This window comes from Chaetodon trifascialis, chromosome 24 (assembly GCF_039877785.1).
Source record: "Chaetodon trifascialis isolate fChaTrf1 chromosome 24, fChaTrf1.hap1, whole genome shotgun sequence".
Classification (NCBI taxonomy): domain Eukaryota; kingdom Metazoa; phylum Chordata; class Actinopteri; order Chaetodontiformes; family Chaetodontidae; genus Chaetodon; species Chaetodon trifascialis.
The window spans coordinates 3,642,020-3,664,368 of record NC_092079.1 but is presented as its reverse complement, the minus strand read 5'-3'; the positions used below and the strand labels follow the sequence as shown (position 1 = coordinate 3,664,368).

Below are 22,349 nucleotides of genomic sequence, written 5' to 3'. Positions count from 1 at the left end.
GTGCTGAATTGCTTATTTCTTCAACACAGCAGACAAAATATTTATATTCAACCTATCTGCAAAATAGTGACTAGTTTTAAAGTGTGGATAAGGTCAGGCAACTGAAGCCAATTATGTAACATGCCAGACAAAAGGGCCAGTCCTTTAACACACTTTTCAGCGTGAGGTTCTGAGGTTTTTTAAGGTTAGCAGGTCGCTCACACTGCTTGCTCTCTTTATCTCATCCCTTTACTCTAAAGCTTGTACGCTTCTGTATGAAGTAAAAAACTGTAGAGAGATCTTCAAACACTTGCAGTCAAAGAAAGCGCTTTCATCATTTTCCAGCTAAGCATAGCAGCTATCTCTCAGCCACTCGTAGACCTTTCATGTCGCCATGCAGAGACGGGTTGAGGTTGGTGGGATGTGGGTAGGGTTGGAGGGCCCAGCGGGGCTCTGCCGACGCTACGGTTTGTTTTCTTTAGTTTGAACCGTGATGTAAAAGATTTCTTTGCTCTCATTTCTGTAATTAGTTTCATTAGGTTCATGCAGCCCAATTAGAAGTGTACCTCAGCTTGTAAACAAAAGTCGCATTGGAGTTTGGGTAAAAGCAAATTGGATTTAAGTGTCTGTATCTTGGGCAAAGCATGAAAAGCCATACCCGTGAAGGGACTGTCAGAAAAGCTAACTACGAGCACTAAATGTGTCATTGGTTCATTCTGTTGTGCCACACTTTGCACGTGTGACTACAGCTGCCTTGTACCTGCAAAATAGCTTTTCTCTTTTTGGTTCAGAGTGTATTCTCCCTCCTTCTGAACATCTCTGCAGTTTACTTTGAAGAAAACAGAGACCTACATTTCAATGTAGTTATCTGGTGCAGTACAAGACGGGCATTTTGCCCCAAATTCCTTCCTTTTGTATTTGTGTATAGATAGATAGATAGATAGATAGATAGATAGATAGATAGATAGATAGATAGATAGATAGATAGATATTTTTATGGGCAGGTGAGACAAGGCCTTTGAGACAAGCTCAAAAGGAAAAAAACGCAGTAAGAGTAAATAGTGGCTCCCTGACAAGAATAACCGTTTTGAGCTGTCAGATTTAGGCCAGAAGAGCTATAAAAGTACCTGGAACCAGACTTACCTCTGCCAGAGCGTGCAACTGTTTATTTTAGGAAAGCAGGTAGTCACTTCAGAGACTTTTTCTTACTTGCATAAGGCTGGGAAGAATGCTGTTAGATAGGGGGAAAAAGGTCCAGGTGGGATTTCGCTGTAGACCACTGAATGTGCGTCTTATCGTGATTTTTAAGATATTTGCTACGGCCTGACATAACAGAGGCAAACCAGACTAACGTTTTCCTTCTGATAGTCAGCAAGCGCCACAAAAGCCTTAACAAAACTCACACAGCTGACATGTCACGGAGGTTTGTGCCATCATAGAAATCAATGTCCATCACGCACAAATTGTCTGGTCCCTTTTTGGTTGACACAGCGGGGGCTCATTGTGACACATGTAACATCCAGTGCGTTGCTTTCCCCTCACATGCTGAAAGTGGCGTGACACACAGACAGGAGATGCTCCCCACTTGGTGCTCCAGCTGTACTTAAATCTGATCTGTGCGCAGCAGAGTGAAAGTGGGAGTACACTGCTGTCACATCCAAGAGCTGTCATTTCACTGATGAAAATCGCTTACTCACATTTGCATTGTTGTCCTGGAAAGAATATGTTTATGCATTAATGTGCGGCTGCATTGAAGTTGCAAAATAAAGGCCTTTAATATGAATAATTTTTTCAGCGCTTTAAAGCGGTGCCCCCCCCCCCCCCCCCCCCGTGAATTTCCAAAACACGCACCTCCGCTTCGGCCTGCGTTTATCAACGTTAACGTCAAGTCATATCCCATTAAGTCTCCTCCGGGGAGCTGAACTGAAGTGGAGGTGAGCAGTGAATTATGCATCAACTGTGCGATGACATCACCCCAAAAACACACGCACATACACCATTTCCTCCAGAGAGGTTATGCCCTCGGATTGTCAGAAATTATCCACTTGAAAACGTTTTGGCTGCGAATCATACAACCCAGTTGTAGGAGGTTCTGACAGTGTAGTGTGTGTGTGTGTGTGTGTGTGTGTGTGTGTGTGTGTGTGTGTGTGTGTGTGTGTGTGTGTGTGTGTGCGTGCATGTTTGCATGTGTGCAAGTTCTGTGAAAGGTTCAGGTTAAAATGGCGTTTTTGTTTGATGTCTTTGCTCCCACTGCATCCTGGGCCATTATTCAAGCACAGGAGCAAATTAAAACATGCATTATTGGTTTAATAGGAAGGGTCACGCTTTGTTAATCTGCATGGTACACTATAATAACTTTGTCACGTTGAGATGTTTTCCACTCAGCCCTGTTGTTACTCTCTGTTTGGTAGGCAGTAATTGGAGATGGGCTTCCAGGCTTCCTCCAGTGACCTCATTACCCCAATTAAATTTGTAGCCTTCTCCGAAAACAGTCCGTCTCACAAAGCGATGTCTGATTATCACTCCTGAGGTTGAGATATGCAGCTGAGGGTGCGGGCAAAGAACATATGGCTGTTTGCCGCAGTGGCTTCTCCCTTCGCTCAGTAAACCAAAAAGAATATCATTCCAGTTGAAATAAGTGTTGAAAAGTCAAAAAGAATAGAGCTGTTCAGGAGATGTTTGAATGGCATGTTGTTTCTTGCTCACCAGTGAAAGCCTTAAATTGCCATTCAGCACTGTCATTATACACAGCATAAATTCTGGTGTGAGTCCTGTGTCATTATCTTGCTGCCGTGTTAATATTTAAACAAGTGAGTCCAGGATTGCTTCAATAAAATACTCACAACTTGTAGTTTGTCACACCTGTACTGTAAAAACAGGGGGAAAGTGGTGGCTTGTTTAATTCTTTATAAGAAATGTCAGATGGAGGCCAAATGATGAGGCTGCTTTTGTCGAAATGTCATTTTGAACCATTTAGCAAACACGCAAGAAGCTTTTCAATTGCTTACCCCACTGTTAAAATGTGACCATTAGAGGCTTCCATATGTCATCTAGAGTCTGCTACACTGAGAGCGTGAAGGGATGAGGACGGTGTTTTATAGTAACTTTTTACATGACTCTGAGGATTAGCATGCAACAGTCATCTTACACAATAGCAACAACGATATTTCACCGTCGTTTACAGTCCGTTTTGTGTACGCTGTCGTTTCTCAGAGCGCGATTGCACCATTCAATACTTTTTGTTCTTGCAGTTAAAGATTCTCAGTCCTGCAGATGTTTTGAAAAGCCCAGTTTGTGGTTTGGGATTCATTTTGAGTCATTAAATCAGATGCTTTAAGAACATTTCTCGCTCATTTCTCTCCATCGCTCCAGAGAGAACACCATCATGCGCTGCTCTGAGCAGATTTAACTGTCTGCAGGTTGTCCTTTTAAGATGCTCTGCTTCAAGATCTGGCTGAGATTCTCCGCTTTATTAATTGTTGCAAATAATGTTGTGCTCTTTTTTAACTTTCCCCAAAGATTTTACTTCAAGTAAAAGTTGGAGATACTGTTTTTACCACAACTTAATGAAGCAATTCTCCACATGTGCAAGACAATGTTCATCTCAAATGAATCTTTCAAAGTATCAAAACAGTTTATCATTCCAGTTTTTAAAAAAATCCACATTTCACAAAACTGGGTTTCACCGTCATGCACTTAATCATTTTGCAAGAACGGATGACATGTTTTCCACACAGCACATCAGTAAGTGTGTCATTTTTAATTGGAATAGTATAAAGCTGCATACCACTGCTTTCAAGTGGAAATGCACTCCTAAATTGTCAGCTTTTCAGAAGGTTAGAAAACAGCCTTGTTTTGATGTCTTTTCGAGTTTAGAAATTGGGTTTTCAGAGTGATTCATAAAATCATTAACACACGGGGGAGCACAACTGAACAATCCAAAATCTACTACAAAGCAGCTGCAGGATTTTAAATCCCAGCTCATGTGAGATATGAAATATATGCCCATGAATTTTGAACGTTACATCATGCCAGAGGATTTATGCTAACACCAAACCGCTGCTTTTCCAGGCACGCACCCAAATCCTTCAAAAATGCCCCCCCCGTAAAACAATCAACCATCACGAGACAGCTGTCCTCAAAGTTGCACACTAACCGGTTGATTGAGTTGAGGCCATTTGCGGACGACAACACCAGAGAGAAGGGGGAATCAATGCCTGTTTGTCCACTTCTTTGCTCATTAAGGAACCTCTATTCACGTCAGGGTCTGCATACAACAAAGGAAGCTCACAAGTGCACATTTTCAGTCCGAGGAGGGTGTTTTTTCTCCTCCTCAAAGCCCTCCCCTCATCGACATTCGCAGCACAGAGATGCTCTGCCAGAGGCCAAAGTCCTGACAGGGGTAGCCCAGTGAGAGGGAAATTAAACGATTCCCTTTTTTTTTTTTAACGGCCTGGACGACCGACGGAGGGGCCCGCTTACCTACCAGTCCTTAATCTGTATCACACCTTTCCAGCTGAGGGAAAGGGGAAGGCAGCCTTACTATCCATTCATCATCTTTAGCCATTCAGGAGTTCGTCTCCTGCCTAGTGGATGAGAGTCCTTGGTTAGGCTACTCATAAATACTGGCAATACCTGGTATGTGCAGACTGAAATCCATTCAGGCATTTCACTGCACTGGTCACATTCATCTTTGTGTGCACAGTTGATATTGAATGGGAGAAAGATGGTGATAAATGTTGATTCAGTGGCATGAACGCTGGTGTCAGATGTGGATATACTGCATAGTGACGTGAACTATGCCCACTCACTGTACGGTGTGTTTTGAATACAAAAAAAAAGTGCATTTCTCAATAGAGATCTCTCTGTCAGTACAGCATCCATGTTTTTGCGTTACAAAATAAAAGCATGATTGTTTTCATAAGCTTACTAGAAGTAGACAATTTTGTGAGAATGCAGCATAGAATTTGGACCATTTTTTGCTCAAAATGTCTGGTTTGTGCACGTGCACACATAGCTCTGATTGAAAATTAAATGGGATTTGGTCAAGCTGCCTTGTTGCAGCACTTAAGTATAGCTCCACAGTATTAATCTTATATTTGTTCTTCTAAATACCCATAAAACACACCAGATTTATATGAGTTAAGATCTTCAAAATCATTTTTGTTCATGCACAGTCACAAGTCATTTATTCTCCGATCAGCCTTAAAAACCAAGCAGAATTTGCAAACTGAAGTCATTTATCTTGATTCCAAAGCATTTTTCCACGCTAGCTACTATATTGAAACCAGGCAAAACGGGGCTATGTCACCAACTGATTGTTCATTATTTGTTTGGAAAATACGCGCTGTGATTCCTTGGAAGCACACAGTAAGTGTTCGTGACCTTCAGAAGAGAAAACAAAAACAAAAAAATGTATTTTCCTCCATGTCCTGTGTGGAATTTGTTGATTTTTTTTTTTTTTTTTTTTAATTTCACTTTAAGGAAACATGCGTTGACTCCAGCATTTCAGACCTTTTCTGTTATTTCCATTGGGCGGCAGTGCGTCTTTCCTCAAACTTAAGCTGCACTGTGTTGCCTGCACTCTCTCCAGCACCCGATTCTCTCGAGCCAGTGAAAGTCATTCCCACGTCGCAAATTATTTTCCCGAAACATGCGCACGAGAGGGATGGCTTCCTCATGTGCGCTTGTCGGGAAGGTTTCAGTCAGTGCGCCATGTAGACTCCTGAGGAACGCAGACTGTGGTGTGCGCGTTCGCACCGTCACCGCTGCCAAGCTAGACAGAATAAGAAAACCACGCGTGTGGTGTTTTCTTCAGAATAAAAGCCCTCCGGGAAAATACAGCGACGAATCCCAACGAGTCAAAAAGGAACCCATGAAATATGAACGCATTTGGCAAGAGAACACACCAGCGTTGTGCAGATTTATTGTACAAACAAGTGATGCTGCCTTTAACAAGACCTTTCAGTTTGATGGCAAATGGTCTGCTTTTATTTTGACGTGAAATCCCCCTATGTCCTGTGCTTTCTTGGTCCACTTGTGCGCACTTGACGCATCTCGCGCTGACACAGCGGCACTCAGAGAGAGAGAGAGAGAGAGAGAGAGAGAGAGAGAGAGAGAGAGAGAGAGAGAGAGAGAGAGAGAGAGAGAGAGAGAGAGAGAGAGAGAGAGACGGCGTCCGATGTGTCTATTTGTGCATATCACTTTGGAAATTTGCTCTCGTGTAGTCCTGCTGAACGCGGCGCTCACCTGGCTGGGCTGCGCGGTTGCGAGCGGCCAAGCAACTGATTTAACAGGATAATCAGACTAATTGCCTCCTCTGATATAGCCCCCCATTGATTCTGTCGACCATTTCCCTAATGACCATCAGGATTTTCTTCATTTTCTTCTCTCCTGCTGTTTCAAAGTGACCGGCTGCAGGTGTTTTTTGTGCTCTGATTTGCGCCAGTCAGTGCTGGCAATATGTAATTTGGGGATAGACGCTGCGGGTTTTTTTTTTTTTTTTTTATTCCTCTTTGTTTTTGTTCGGGAGAAGTGGACTATTTCACAGCTGGGATTCCTTGGTTTTGAAAAACGTTACTGCTTTTACGACCCGAACAGATTCTGATACACCGTGATGGTGTGGGGCTATCAGAACTGACAGCAGAGTGCACGCTATCATTTGGAAACTGCTTGTGGGTAAGTTACATTCATGTTTTTTTTTTTCACCTCAGCGTCTCCAAAGTTGGTTAGCCGCTCACGCTGCCTTCTGCAGGCATGTTTGAGCCAGTTTGATTCATCTGGATCACGCTGCCGTTTCGTCTGCACAGATTCGTATCATATATCGACGCGCTTTACCAAACGAATCCATGATCGCCAAATATGCGGCGCTTAAATGCGCATTTGGACCGAACCTGTCTCCTCATCGCTCTTGAGTTGCGGACGAAGTGTCCACGGCTGCAGTACGACATTGAAGCGGACTGTTGTAGTCCTCTATATTCTTTAGTAAAACCTAATTATCCAAGCAGAGCGTTTGCAGCGCGCCACAGGACACGAGCCGCTCGTTTTACGCATTATTTTCTCTCGACGTTAATTGTGTAACACTGTGCGTATTTGCACGTCGCTCCGGTGCGTCAGCAGTGTGGGTTTGTGCATGTGCGCGCGCGGAAAGCGCGAATGCGTGCGACAGTGGGTGTATGAATTGATGCACATGTGCGTGTCGCCTTGTGCGCGCACCACCCCCCAGAGCGCGCGCGTCAGAGTAGGGGAGACGAGGAGAATCCGAGCTTAGTTATTTCAAATTATTTCTGCTGAGCGATTGCGCGGCGAGTCAGCTCTCTGTGTGCCTCTCCTCAGTATCTTTCCTCTCCTCTCTCCGGCGTCCTTCCCCTGCTTGGATGGATGATGGCCTTTGATTGCCCAGATGGATCTTAGAGCTCCACTCTGGCCCTGAGCAGACAGGGGATTGCCAGTCCAACATACTTGGGAATCAGGCAGTGTTAGTGATGTAAAGTTAGATCAGATGCTGGCTTTAAAATATGAGGGAAAAAATCTTCCCGGCTTGCTTCAGATGAGTTACAGAAGGTACTGTAGCCTTGAAAGTTGCATCTCACCATTTTGTCAAGCAAAGGCTGCTGCAGAGATGCTTCTTTCGTGATGCCTTTTTGTAAATCTGTGACAGACTATAACCTCCTGAGGCCAAGGCCCACAAGTACTGTAAGCCTGACAACCAGCCAACACCTCATTAATCACATATGATTTCCTAAGTTTGTCAACAGTGAGATTTGCTCCTTATTTCAACTGCTCCACATCCTACTTGCATCATGCTCTGCTCTAAATCTTTCCACTCCAATTTCTTCTTGACACTCTCTGCTGGAGGTGATATCTTCTCAGTTTATGCTGTTTATTTTCTAACTTTGCTTCATCTCCAAAATCTGGGGTTAAGATTTTGCTACAGGAGCAAAAAAGCGGCACATGAATTAATAGGTAAGTGGCAGTGGCCACTTAACAGAAGCCCTGCGGCTACATATTGAGCTGAGTCGAGTGCTCTCACACAGAAATTGATTTAGACAGAGATTATGTCATTCAGCATTGGCACTTTATTTTACATGCTGGTCAAGTTTACCCCCCAGGCATTGCGTTCCTCCTCTGCGCCGTGATGAATTGTATAGGTTTAAAGGGCATGTTAATGCACCAGTAAAGTCACTGTTTCAATGGCGGGTTTATTTTAGAGTACTTCATCATATATCATCATATATTAGGCATATTTGAATGCCTGCCTTTCTGAAAAAACCCAATCATTGAATTTTTTCGACAATTTTTGCACCTGAGCACAATGAGTAACTTGTCATATATGGCACTTGCAACAATATGATGTGTCATAGAATGTACTGACAGCCAGAAAATGCTAATAATTTTAATATTAATAATATTGTTTTTCTATCTCACGAGGCACTCAGCTGCTACTAAAACACAGCATGACAAGAATTTGCAAAGCCGGCTTGACCCCATTCAGCGCACTCTCTTGGGTAAATGGAGAGATCTGAAGACACCACTAGCGTTTCTCCTTGATTGATATGTTTAATTTTCAAGGAGCTGTCACCAAGGCCTATTGGCCTTGGCTTTGCAATCAAGGGGCACGCAGTCAGAGACTTTCAAATGCAAGAGTTCATTAATACGGTGGGAAATCAGGGCTGTCTCACCATGGAATATTGGCTCTGTGTGAGGAGTGATTGGAGCAATTGATGAGGATTTGTGAGGAGGAATGTTGGAGAGGAAGTTGAGAGGCGGCCACCTTAATCATGTCTATTAGATTACATTATAAGACTCAAGGGGAAATGGAAATACTGAGAGGTGATCCAGCATGTGAGTTTATGGTATGTGCATGTGTGCGTGAGACCATGTGCATGTGTGCAAAAAAAAAAAAAATGGCACTTCATCTCGAGCGCCTTCCATTCCCTCCCGTCACCGATTTGCTGACATATCGACTGTGTTGTGAAGTCTGAGCATTAGAAGCGGCGGACTTACGTGCACAACAGACGCGCTCTCAGTTAAATCTTCTCAAAATCCAATTCCCGTGAAGATGAGATTCCTCTTTCCCCATGCCTTGTTCCATTTTCCATTGCAATCATCGGGCATCGATCTGATTCAAAGCTATTTATTTTTGTTGCAGCCATCATGTCATGAATTGACAAGTATGGTAGATCAGGTAGATTACAATATGTCTGGGCATGTAGCCTCACCCATACAAAGAGGAATCATGACTACTCTGGGTGAATACCAAAATTTCAATCTATCTGTGCGTTTTCAGGCTTTACTTAAAAAGTCTTCTCAGCTTTCCATCCATTGTTTCAGCTTTAAAGAGAAGCAGCGTCTGCTTGTGCCTTGCCATAAGATTTAGGGAACCACTTCTCTTTTTTCACCTCCGATACCGATATCTAAGGTTTAGTAATCAGCCCATATCGATCCGATACAGATCCAGAAAGATAGCGCTGAATTAACTGACAAATGGTTTGTTTCATTGTGTGGAAAAGACTGGGATCATTCTTTTGTGCATCAGACTTGACTTAAACATTTCTTTCCTGTTTTGTTTTGTTTTTTAAAAAAAAAACAAAACAAAAAACAAACAGATATAAATGTACTGAGTTATTTATTTAATAACTATGCACCAGTACAACAATCTTAAAACAATTGCTTCTCTAGCTTGGTCAAACAACATGTAAAAAAATAGAATAAGTGTAACTGGTTCAGTTAGAGCAACTAGGAATATAAAAGGAATATAAAGTGTGCAACAATCTGTCTCCCACTTGCAGCAGCATCATTCACAGTGCTGTGATAAAAGTCCCTCATTGACAACCAGCTGCACTGTATGTGCAACGCAACTTAAACTGCGCACTCTCATGCTGTCCATCGCCTTTCGCATGCTGCTCCCTCAGAATCACGTGGACTTTACTCAATGTACGTCAAACATTTCCTTCAGGGTAGCTGCGATCGCGTCGCTGGTGTGTGACCCACGGAAGTTTGTAGCATTGAGCATTGCACTGTGTGGCAAGTACCTCTCATCCAGCCAGCGTGCAGTTCAACTTAAAAGTGACACGGGACATCCTCTCCGTGATTTTTGTTGCCTGCACACTGTTAGGTCTAAATTTTTCACCTCTTTCCTTCATCTCCTTCAAAGTTAGCTGCGTCATGCTGCCTCCTTTTTGTTTATTCAGTTCAGTGAACTCAGCGTGCTCCCTGTCATGAAATCTCTGGAGGTGGTCGTGTTATAACTTGACGTTTTGCCATCGCCTCTCGGAACATTTACTGCACAGGTATTGACAGTAGCCATCGAGTTTGTAGGCTCAGATAGTTTGAAAAAGTTTGCTCGCTCTATTTTGGAAACAATGCAGTCTACATTATGTGCGCTTCAGCACTGTGTGTTGCTTGTGCATGACGCCAGTCACAGCACCTATAGCATAGCATAGCATTACTGAATAGATTGGCCTGTATGTATCGGGTCCATTGACACCGATAACCGATCTAGAATTTTCTTCAATATCGGGACCGATACCAATATCAGAATCAGTTCATCCCAAGAATAAAGCAAATGTGTGGCCCAACATGGAAAAATATTCTTAATAATGATTAGAATCAGCAGAGCAGTAGCTAGTAGGAGCAGCAGTTCTGACACTTTATGGAGATACAGCTCTAAATATTTGTGTTTGATGATGTTGTGCTAGAATAAGAAGGTTAACTGATTTAAAGAATGGCTCATTGGACAGAAATCTAGTGAGGAATGTTACTAATTTGACATTGGATGTTTTGAGTGGAGCAAAAAGGTCCAACTTTCACTCCACTTTTGGACTGTTGCTTGGACAAAACAGTTTTTGAGGACATTACCTTGGGTTTCTCAGAAGTTGTGATGAGCATTTTTCACATTTTTTTTAACCTTTTAGTAAAAATCAAAATGGACAGGCCACCTGATGATGAAAATTGAAGCTTTATTTTATTTGTTTTTTGGGATCATGTCCACTTTGACCGGTGCAGTTGTAAATTTATTTTGTTCATTTTCATGAATTCTACACGGGTAGGTGATATGACCATATAACTTGTCTGCAGACCTGAGGTCTGCCTTACTGTTTAGACCGTGGGATCTGTCTCTTCAATATCTCTGGCTAGACTGGCTCATTGTGGCTCATGTTGCAAAACAAGCTTAAAAGAAACCCAAAAAAACTCATGACAGAAATAATGCGCTTTTTTTTTTTTTTTCTCAAGCATTCGAGTGAATAATTCATCAGTGTTAAATAAATGCTCATTGGGACCAAAACAAAGAGACACTGCTGGGTGCTCCTGTGTGCATTAACATTTTTTATTTATTTCTTAGTTTCCACATTTTCATTGTCTCTCAGAAACAAGGATCTGCTGATGAATGCTGTTGTTAAGTGCACTAAAACTATTTTTTTTTGTTTTGCAAAGTTTCCGTTTTTAATTATCTGTGGACATTAATGCAGCTGATGCATTTTTTAAATTCAAAATAAGTGTGCTGAAACTGAGAGAATGCAGACAATAGCGTTAATGTTGCAAAGTTTCATTTGTTAGTATTATTGAATAGTTTTATTCTAACAAACCAACATGATATCAGCATTATATATCAGCCATCAACCGGCTTGCTCTCTCAATATCGGCTACTGAAAAACCCATATCGGTCAACCACTCAGATCAGGAGTTCAACAGGGAAAGCTGGCTTTGTTCTCTAATTTTTTTCCCTGCAGAAATAGGAAACTCAAGCATTGTGTCCCTTTCAGAGAACCACAGCAACCACGATCACTCACTGATTTGAGAGCAGGCTGGACTGAAAAATAATTGGCCTTCAAAATGCCCCCCACCCACCCATTCAGTCCGTGGCCCTTGAGCTCTCTGTGCACTCTTCCCCATTGCCATCCACTGGAGAGGTATCAAAAAGACTGGTCCTCCATGCAAATCATTTTCATGGGCCACTTATTTTTCAGACTTTGATCTTAATGCCTTCATGTATGGATAGGAAGTGAGCCGAGTGTGCTGTTATGCTGGCTTTATTTACTTTCTGCATGTGATGGCATTGCTGTCCACAATAAAAGGTGGTAATGGCATCATTTCCAACTGTCTCTTTACATTGCCCTTGGAAAAAAAAACATACGAGAGCTGTTCCGTGTGTGTGTGTGTGTGTGTGTGTGTGTGTGTGTGTGTGTTTGAGCCTCTGAGGGGATCAAAGCACAAAGTTGACCAGAATCAAATGCAATTTAAAAGCGCATTATTTTCCCATTTGTTACAGCCGAAAATAAAGGGACTCGAGGTCAGCCACAGTGTAGGACGCCCCGGAGCTTAAAAGTTGCGCTGGTCAATTGCAACGCGGCTAAAATGAAGAATGAGGTGATGAAATACTCGTGTTGCACTTCCTCTGATGAAACGGCCATCTGAGGCATGATCAATTACCTCAATATACAATATTTTTCTTTGCTTGGGGCAAGCGACGTTGAAAATGAATTTTTTCCCCTTTTTAATCAGCAGTAAAATGAGAAGCCCATTGCTATAAGCAAGAGGGCAGAATTATCATTTTCAGCCTTTCTTTTTCAGCCCCACTATCATCGCGACATGTCTGGAGGTGATCCTCTGAGGCCCATCCAGCCTAGAAAGATGAAGTTGATGTGTTTTAGATAGCTTTTAGAGAGATGTGGATAGAGGATGGAAATTGCATGCCAGGGGAAGCAAAATGAGCTATTTTTCCTCCCATTTCCCCTCCTCTCTTCATCGGATCTGTGCTTACTCATTCATGAAGGCTTTGTTGTGACATTCCATATGTTGTTGTAAAATGCACAATTGCTATTTGGTGGGGGGTGAAAAAAAGAGGAGACCCAGAATACATTATTGGGCAGGCAAATGCTTTTCCAGGTTAGCGGCACAGAGAGCACAGCTCTTATCAAAACAACATCACAACGACCAATCTCTATTCACATTTTGACCTGTATTCTAAGTGGCTGGTGTTGAGATATTCAGGTAATTCAGCATAGCGTTTTACAAGCCAATGTGAGATGGTGTGGCCTCAGCAAAGGATTTTAAGTATTCACTGAGAGAGAAGTGCTCATTGTGTTACATACAGCATCTGCTTCAATGGGAACCCTGCACATATCCATGAACACAGACTATAAATAGATCATTCAAACCTTTTCCTACCCCTACCCCTAATTTCATATCCCCTAATCTGAGCCAGGCAGGATCTTAAATAGAATGACGTCAAGTGATTAATAGCGAGTGAAATCAAGCAGCGCTTCATTAACAGTTCATTTGTCATAAGCTGCTGCGCATGAGACCTGGGGCGACGTTGTATTTACAGCTAACAGTCAACCTGCTTCTGCTACAGCATGGGTCTGAGACAGTGTCCAGAGTGACTCCCCATTTGCCCCCTAGTGCACTAGATTTACATCACGCCATTGCATTTCAGTGTAACTTGAAAGTTCATCTCACGCCTGCTACGAAGTGCCTGGAATGCGCAGTTTTGATTCGCTGATGCAGCGCTTTGCCAGATGATGATCCAGTGCATCGCTGCCAAGGTGGAGCCAGGAATTTTGGCCGGACAGCTCTGTGGTTTTCTGGGGGGATCTCATTGGTATTGTAGTGATAGTTTAGAAAATGTAACCAAATTGACTTTCAAATCCTTTTTTTTTCCCATTAGCCCCATTTCTAGAGTTCCTTGTGTGAAATATAAACCAACATTAATAAGTATATGTAGTTTGATCCAGTTGAGTTACATGCATGGCTGAACACTCAGCCTCAGCGTGATCTATATATTCAAACACAACAAGTCCAGTAATTATCCAACCCCCAGGTCTGATAATACCGGTGATAATTTTATGCTGCTGAGACATGCTTTGCATCACCGCCGAGGGGCTTCCTGGTGCGCCGTTTTCCCAGCCAGAGCGCGGCTCTGTCTCCCCCCTGCCGGACCAGACCAACAGAGACCAGCTCTCAACAGGGTTCTTGATTTATGGGCCACTTTACAAGAAGGGCCTGGGGACGCCGCACTCCTTGTCCTACGATATTGAATCTCGGCTGCCTAGCATGGAGATGTGGGTCGTCTGTTATTGTGTGAAAGCTTATTTGCATTGCGCCGTTAAGCTCTCAGTGGTAACTACAGCGTGTCTGCTCACCTTAGCACTTAAGTTTATTTTTGCTTGCGGGGCTGTTCGGTTCAAACATGTAAGGAACGCTTACAGAGAAAAGGTGCAGTGAAGACAAATAGCTTCCGCATTGACAGGCTTGTGTTTGTCTACTTTTGCAATGTACTTCAGAACCCTTGAATATATGTAAAATGTAGACAATTATTTGCCAAGTGCTGTTTGTGCACTTGTCCTATGAGGAGATGTATGCTTTGCTCTGGTTTAAATTTCATCAGAAAGACACAGACTGCCTGCCGTTGCACAATATTGTTTATTCCAATCAAATAATTTGAAAGCATGCGGTACATCCATCATTATGGTCAGAATGGTGCATTCATCAGTAATAAAAGCAGAAGTGCTTTCAAGCAGTGTACAGCCTCAACAGACAGTCAGATAATTTGACCGTACAACTATAATCACATTGTCTGTTAGAAGAAAGACTTTATTCATTCAAAGGCTTGTTTGTTTGTTTTGTTGCTTTTTGCTCTACAGTGCTCTGCGTTTGGCTCAAGCTGATTCTTTCTAGTGGTTGATTTGATAAGGAAAAATCAGCAAGATAAATGTTTAGCAGCCTTAATGATGATAGTCGCTGTAGGGTAGGCGTTTATTAACTTGTGTTAATAATCTGACAATCCGCTTTCATTCCGCCTTAAATCAGCCCACAGTTCTGCTGCTAAGACAAGGCGGCACATTCAGCTGATGTGATCTGGCAAACCACAGAAACTGCCAAGGCATTATTTCTCATTTTCGTATTCCTTTAACTTTTAACATTTTTATGGTTGAAGAACATTTATGCTTGACGTTTTATTGGTCCCTTATTTTGTCAGTGTCATCCATAAAAAGCTGCTCTGTGGAGGATCCCAACCATCCTGCTTCCTTTACGCCAGCGGTTCTCAGATTTTTTTCTGGCATTCAGAAGCCGAAAAAGGTTCATGCCCACACACCCCACAGTTTTATTAAGGACTGTCGGGGAAGCAAATAATAAAATGGGACCCAAGGTGAATTCCAGTGAAATAAAGGTTTGTTTATTTTCCCTTCATAAATATATGAATTGAACATGTTTTTCCCCTGGTCATCCACATGCCCCCCTGCAGTGGCTCTATGCCACCCCTAGGGGGCCCTGCCCCCCAATTTGAGAACCACCGCTTTAAGCCCCCCCAAAAAGACCCATTCAATGCAATCTTTTCCCACTCTTGTACTGTAAATTATGCAGTGTTTTTTACATTCTTAAAGTCAGAGCTCCTTGAAGACTTTGATGCTCTCCAATGAATAGCATTAGCATACTGTAGAGTTAGCTCGAGACTCGTCGGTTCAGCAGGAGATCAGTCTTCAGTGTCACAGATTTAAATTTAGGTGCTGAGCAAAAATGTGCGCTGGAGTTTGTGTGCCAAAGCGACACAGAGAGAAACGCTTCTCCGAGCTGCTGCCTCGGCTTGATGAATTTTCATTTTGTTTTGCGTTGGGGATGCTTCTCTGAAGAACACCTACTGCTGCTATAGTTAGATGTAGCTAATGTTAGACTTCAGATAACCCTGCAGCACGAGGTTTTACAAGTGCCATTCAGCAGCTGGTGGAGCATGCTTCCTCTCGAGGTGAATCCTATTTCATACCTTGAGCTATGATCATGTTTGAGACTTTGATTGACGCCGGCAGTACAGATGAAGCCTGGGAAGGAGGGCGGGGGGAGGACATGCGCTTAACCGACTTCCTGGATTCTGTTACACAAGTAACTTCGAGAAAGAGCTAATCCAAATCAATCGAAACAGATCTCCTCACATAGCTACTGTAAGTTGCTGGATGAGTCAGATATTTCTTTTTACCTGGCTGTTCTGATAATTGTATAAAGAGGTGAAAAAAAAAAAATCCCAGCTACATGGATCTAGGAAATTGATTGCTTATGTTTCGAAGAAATGTGTTTTGAAGCTGATAGCACCCTTTCAGAGGGCGCTAAATGATCTGCGATGTAGCAATATTTAACAGCGTGTGAATCATCACTCTGCTCTTTTGCTATAAATCCATATTCACTGGAGATAATTTAAAACTTCTAGACAGTTTGAAGAGCAGCTTTAGTGCCCATAGCAGCTGTGAGTGAACAAACTCTTTGACAACCCCAATAATTGTCTGTGTTTTGGAAAAATCAACATCTATTAACACTTGAAAATTTGCTCTGGAGAGGCTAAAAATTGGTTTTCATCTTTTAAATCACATCAATTCATTTTTATGGGGACAGTCAACTCAGTGAAACTGAGATGTTAATTACTCGGATGTCAACATATGGATAGTTTACATAGAAATGTACAGGCACCAAGCTATCCCCCAATTATAAGCCTCTCTGAGTGTTTCAGTGCTGTGCTGCTTGGCACCATCTCATGATGCTGCCTCATTTTCCCCATCTCCTCTTCTCTGCATTCCAGCGTTCATTCATCCTCTCCTCCCCTTTCACCCCTTCCTCTCAGTGATTTCAGCTGGTCCTCTCAGAGCCCTGGCGTGGAATTTCCAAAGAGAGAGCTCCGTTCATTTAATGTCATCCTTATTTCCCTGACAGCCAGGCAGGATGAAGAATCTAGTTAGCAGGCAGCTCAGGTAATGGGACCAAGAAGTGGACGTGACTGCAAAGACAGTTTATGTGTGTTCACGGGTCTGCGTGTGCACCTTTGTGTTCATCCACTGAATTCATTAAAAATGGATTTTTTAGTTGTTAGCTTCCAAGGCCAAAAATATAAATCATACATTATAAACTGTATCTGCCATATATCACCTACAGAGAGCAGTTTTTGTCACCTCTGCATGGCTTACTTACTGTTGGGGTCAGTGGCAAGCTAATAGCTCAGTTTAAGTCAAAGACAAGCTGTTCGTTTGGTTGTTTGTTGTCGTCAGCATTGCCATAATTAAGTCTGATCCTGATCAGGTTTTGCAGTCATTCTCAAATTTTGACATCCAATACTTACCAACAATTGTGGCTTTGAATCAGCATTTTGTCCATGGTGTAGGGATTTGCTTTGTCACAGCTATGACTACTATAATTAATAATTCTGCAGCTGCAGAGGAGAAATGTGGCACACAGTGTAGCTGGATGGGTAAATACCAAGAATATCACATTTTAAATGAAGGTCATAGCCAGTAGTTAAAATATCCTAAATTCTAAAAGCTGTTCCTGAAACAGTTTCTGAAATGACATGGACATATCTTTTGTTTCACCCTCCCTGTGAATTAGCAACTGAAAATACACTATTGCGTAATGTTGCCCCACAAAACATGTGCCTTTCATTGTTCCTTATTCATCAGCCGGGGAGGAAGTGGACTGTGTGCACATTTTCGCACTAAAACACAGATGAAACATTTCTTTGAAGACATTTGCTGGTGTTAAACCTGTGTAGAGATGGCGATTGCACCCGAAGCATCCTCATCCCTCTCTCACTTCCTGCGTGCATGTCAAGAACATGGAGGCTTGTGGTTGCAGCGTTATTAGATAATCTAAAATGGAATAATTCTGCGAGGAGAGCACAGACTCGTGTGGGCGTGTGTGTGCGTCAGCCAAGGGTGTAAGGGCTTGAAAAGTGTTCCTCACAAATAGAAATGTTAATAACTCACCAAGCAGAGTACATATCAATTTTCCGGTAGGAGGAAGGGGGCAGAGGGGTGGTTTGGGGGGGTAGACACAGGGAAGGCGTGCATTCATACAGCAACTGAGAGTGTCGCAGTTTGCATGTGTGATTCAAGGCATGTAACAGATAGAGCTGAGACCAGAACTTGTCAAGATCAGGGGCCTAGCTAGAGATCCAAGACTCAATGCTAATGAAAAGAAGCAAAATGTCCATGTTTTATACCAATCAAAACACCCAGGGTTAGAACTGAAACCTTTTCTCAACACGTGGGACAAGTATAGGCACCAGAACGGATGTCTGTTATTGCTTCTTGCTGTCTGTTTCCATTGGTATCTGATAGGGGCAACATCCTCCAAAGATATGAACAGTCATCCAGAAACATCAGATATAATCAGCGTTTCAGGATTGAACACGGGGGGTCATCAGTGTGAACGGTCCGAAAAAGTGCGCGGCAGAGCAAGAGAGACTTGAAATGAGAGATCTGTGTAAATCATCATCTCAATATCCACCTGGCGAGCTGGAGTGAAGCACGGAAGGCTCAGTCGCCGATTGCTGAAATTGCTTGTGTGTGCATGTGAGAGGAAGATGCATTCCTCAGGGCCAACTCCGAGCCCCGAGAGCGTCGAGAGAGTGCCCCATTTCTCTTGCCGAAACCCTCCTCGAAAGTAATTGAATTTTGGATGAATCCGCTGAGGAGGAAACACTGTCAGGGAGGGGAGAAAGTGAGTGCTTGAGGAAAAAACAATCAAAGAATGAGAGGCAGGTGACAGCACCTTTCGGATGAGCTTTTCTTTAAAGAATGGCGCACAATGAGATGCTTGACAGGATCAGCTTTCATTGTGGGATTTTTTTTTAAGGGAGGATGTTTTTTTTTTTTTCTCCCAAGATTTCATATTTCTTTGGACATCCAGCATCCGTTCATTTGTTGAAAGGGGATCACTCTTCTTGCTTTTCTCTGCTCTATTGTGTTCCTGATCATATCTCTGACAGTTTGACAGCCGCTCTGAATCTTTCACTTCTCACTAGCTAATAACCATGTGCCAAGAAGTAAGATGATAGCGACAATAATACATCGATACCCTTTTCATGATTACTGATAACAAATTGAGTGTTTGACCTTGATAAACCCTTGAGTGGCTTGCTTCTCTAGACAGGTGGCCATCTTCTTATATGCATGCCATCAGCAGCAGAAGCAGGCAATCAAAAATGAAATGTATACTCAGATTTAACCATAATATTGATTGTATTTGGGGAAAGATTTCTGCAATGTGTCTTCAAACATTCCTGTTGGCTACAAGCCCCCTCCGCTTCCATCTTGAACAATCAGACCGTTTTCCCTTTCTTTTCTGCCCAGTTTACTCTTGGCTGATTAAGAGATTCAAGTCATCAGTAAACTCAGTTGTGAAATTCCATACTGATGGAACTGAAGCAGCACTCCAGATTGAGCACAGGGACTGATATGCAGTTGCCAAGAAAATCATTCCAAACACAGGGAATATGCATCAACAGCGTCATCATTAATCAGCTGATCATGCTGCGATGACAAAGACAATAAAGTCATTGGGGTGGGGGTCTTATCCAGAGCCAAAACAGTCGCTCTCATTTGAGTTGGTAGCAGTGTATCACAACACAGGAGCAAGATGGAACGCAGCCATCATGGACACAAAGTGGCCTCAAGTAGAGCTCTTCAACGACAATAACAGCAAAATGGACATGTGGTGGGCAGTCATGTACTACAAAGGCAAGAATGCCTGCATCAATACGTGCATGGCTGCCAGATTAGCTCAACACCTTTTACGCTCCCTTTGATCTCATGAATAGAGCCTGCCATTAAAGCAGTCTCCCCTTCCCTCAGATGACCTGGCACTGGTGTATACATTGAACGCGAGGAGGAGTGTGAATGTGAGGCTTTACTAATAACATGTGTTCAACATTTAGCTGATGTCTCGATACATCACTCTTGTGGGGAAAGCTCCAAACACCAACCATTCTCTCAAAGAAGTCTGTAACATCCTGCCTTGACGATCACCCACCTGTGGTACTCACCACCATCGTTATGAAGTGCTTCATGAAGCTTGTTGTGCAGCATGTCAGAGATCCTCAACTGCATCGCAAGAGGCTCCACAGGATAGCATCTCCACTCAGCTCTCACACCTTAAAAATAACAGCACCGATGTCTGAATCTTGTTTGACAAGCTCAGCATTCTTTTGAATTCTCCCCACTGTAATTGGATTCTGGACTTCCTCACTTGCAGGCCACTGACAGTTTGGATTGGTTGGCTCACCTCCACAAAATACTCCTAAATACAAGTACTGGGTAGTGCGGGTTCCCTCAAACTTCCACTGAGGGGTAATTGAAAGTATCCTGACTCCTCAGATGACAACCTGGCACCACACACATGAGAGGATGTTGAAATCCACCCTGAAAATCATCGTTTCCAGCATTGGTGATTTGAGGTGCATGTGCAGAGCCCACAGAACAGTTAAGGACATCATCTCGTCGAGTCTGCATCTGTTCACCCTCCTGCTTGTCTGGCAGGTGATACACAAGGCATCTTCTTCCCCTTCGGCTTTAAGACCCCCTCCCACACACCACTCATCTCACCTACCTCTGCTCTCACATCTGGTAACAGACAATACTGAACTTGAGCTGAAACAAGTAGTCAAATGCCAGAAAATTAATCTTAATTTGAAGACATTGCATTGGGCTTTAGCAGAGTGAGATGGGCAATTTCTATTATTATGTGACATTTTATAGATCAAATATTATTTGATAAATTTCTGCAGGTTCTGCAGATCCATCAATAATGAAAATAATTATTAGTTCCATGTATCTGAATGTTGCTCCAGGTAATTCCTCTTTTCAAATCACAATTAAGCATTAAACAACATTTTCTTTCCCTTATTCTTCGTCATAACCAATATTGTCTTGCTCCTTTTGATATATCCCATAATATATTGTATACAGCCATGTGCCACTGTAATGAACTGAGTGGCATTTTACATGATTGTAGCTAGCCAATAAAGGTCACTGAGCATCTGCAGCCTAAATTTAAAGTTGATTAGTTTTTTCTATTATTTAGCTATATTTATCTATAACCCATGATGTATGTATATTTCAAAAGCAAATATCATATTTAACCTTGGTGCAAGAAAAAAAAATAGCACTGAGAGCACTGTCCTTGGAAATCGCTCTCCTCTCAGCAGCTGCTTATAGCAAAGCACTATGTCATGTTTTCAGTTGTCACTCTTGAATATATTTAATCCCATAATCCACTATTTTAGCTCTCTGAACATATGCAAGCAATAGTGCATGATCAATGTACCCAAAAGAAGATGACTTACTGTATTTGCTCATCAGTATAGTTGGTACCAACAAAAAAAATGAATTACCCTGCATTGCCAGAGCACGTTTTTTAACCTTTTCAATGATAATAAGTGTTTGCTTTGATGTCTAGTAGTCCAGGATATCACTGTGAGCCAGACAGAGACCGAGCAGAACTGGCGATTCATTCGTTTCCTCGCTGTTCGAACCAAAGAAAGAGACCATAGCTTTTGTGTGAATGTTGCACGTTGTCGCCCAACATGGAAAACTAATTAAAAAGATAAGATTTTTGTGTGGTGGCGTGTAGCTTTTCTGAGGTGGCATTGGTTGCAGGCAGCAAGGGCTGACAACAATAGGCCTTTGACGAGGAGAACACGGCAATGTCGCCATCTTTGGCTGCTGGCCAGTTTCGCATGCCTCTGTGAGTGTCTCAAGGGTTATTGTGGCTTTTCAGGGTTTCCCCTCAAAGGCTTTCTGATGCAGCTTTGTGGAATCTATGTGAAGCATCTTTGTCGTGACTGAAATGCCAATGGAAGCACTCTTGTAGCCTACGTACATGGACTTCTTGTCGCGCCATAGCAGTGATGGCACTTTTGCCTCCAGCAAGGAAAAGAGCAACAAAAAGAATTATACAGTCACATGGGTTTAATAAGTGCTGTTAGCTGTGGGCAAATTCTGAATAAACATCTCCTTTAATGAACTTTAGACTAGTCCTAGTTTATATTAGCTAAGGTTTGACTCCAGTGAGCATTTTTTGTCCTAGTGCATTTAACAGATACTTCTGATTGACTAGAGGGTGTGCATTATTATCAGATGCAGCACATGATTCTCAAGTTGCATCTTCATTACTTTTCTTAATAGCTGCACGTAGCTAGAAACAGTTTCAGCTGTTGCTAGGATATGGCCTCACCTTGTTGGTGCAGAAACTAATATTTATTCTGAGGCAAACAAAGATACTGTCTTGTGGCTATAATGCAAGTCTAGATAAACCACTTCAACCTATGCTGTTATGACATATAACGCATGACAACACATTCATTTTCAATAACTGCTCGACTTGTCATGGAATAACATTTAGAGATAAAAACAAATGTGTTTAAAACAAGCTTTTACTTCTGTCTGACCAACACTTGAGTTTGGCCGACTCTTTTTACACATTACAAAAACAAATATGGATATCTTAATTGTATTTTTGAGGAATTCTGACTAAGATGTATACTGAGCAGGATAGAAAAATAATGTAGTGAGTGCTCTCTGATGGAGAAACTATTTACTGGTGATACTTTT

General features: G+C 42.4%; 1 protein-coding gene across 5 annotated transcripts in view; it reads left to right on the top strand.

Moving 5' to 3' along the window:
• The first annotated feature begins 6,101 nt into the window (after nt 1-6,101).
• Nucleotides 6,102-22,349, top strand: part of LOC139352009 (interleukin-1 receptor accessory protein-like 1) — a 228,129-nt gene continuing 211,881 nt past the window's right edge. For 4 of the 5 annotated variants that reach the window (XM_070994008.1, XM_070994005.1, XM_070994007.1 and 1 more), the window contains exon 1: nt 6,197-6,657. The gene's annotated coding sequence lies outside the window, so the exon portion shown is untranslated. Of the gene's footprint in view, nt 6,658-22,349 lie in introns of all 5 variants that reach the window. The other variant, XM_070994009.1, reaches the window with a different exon arrangement.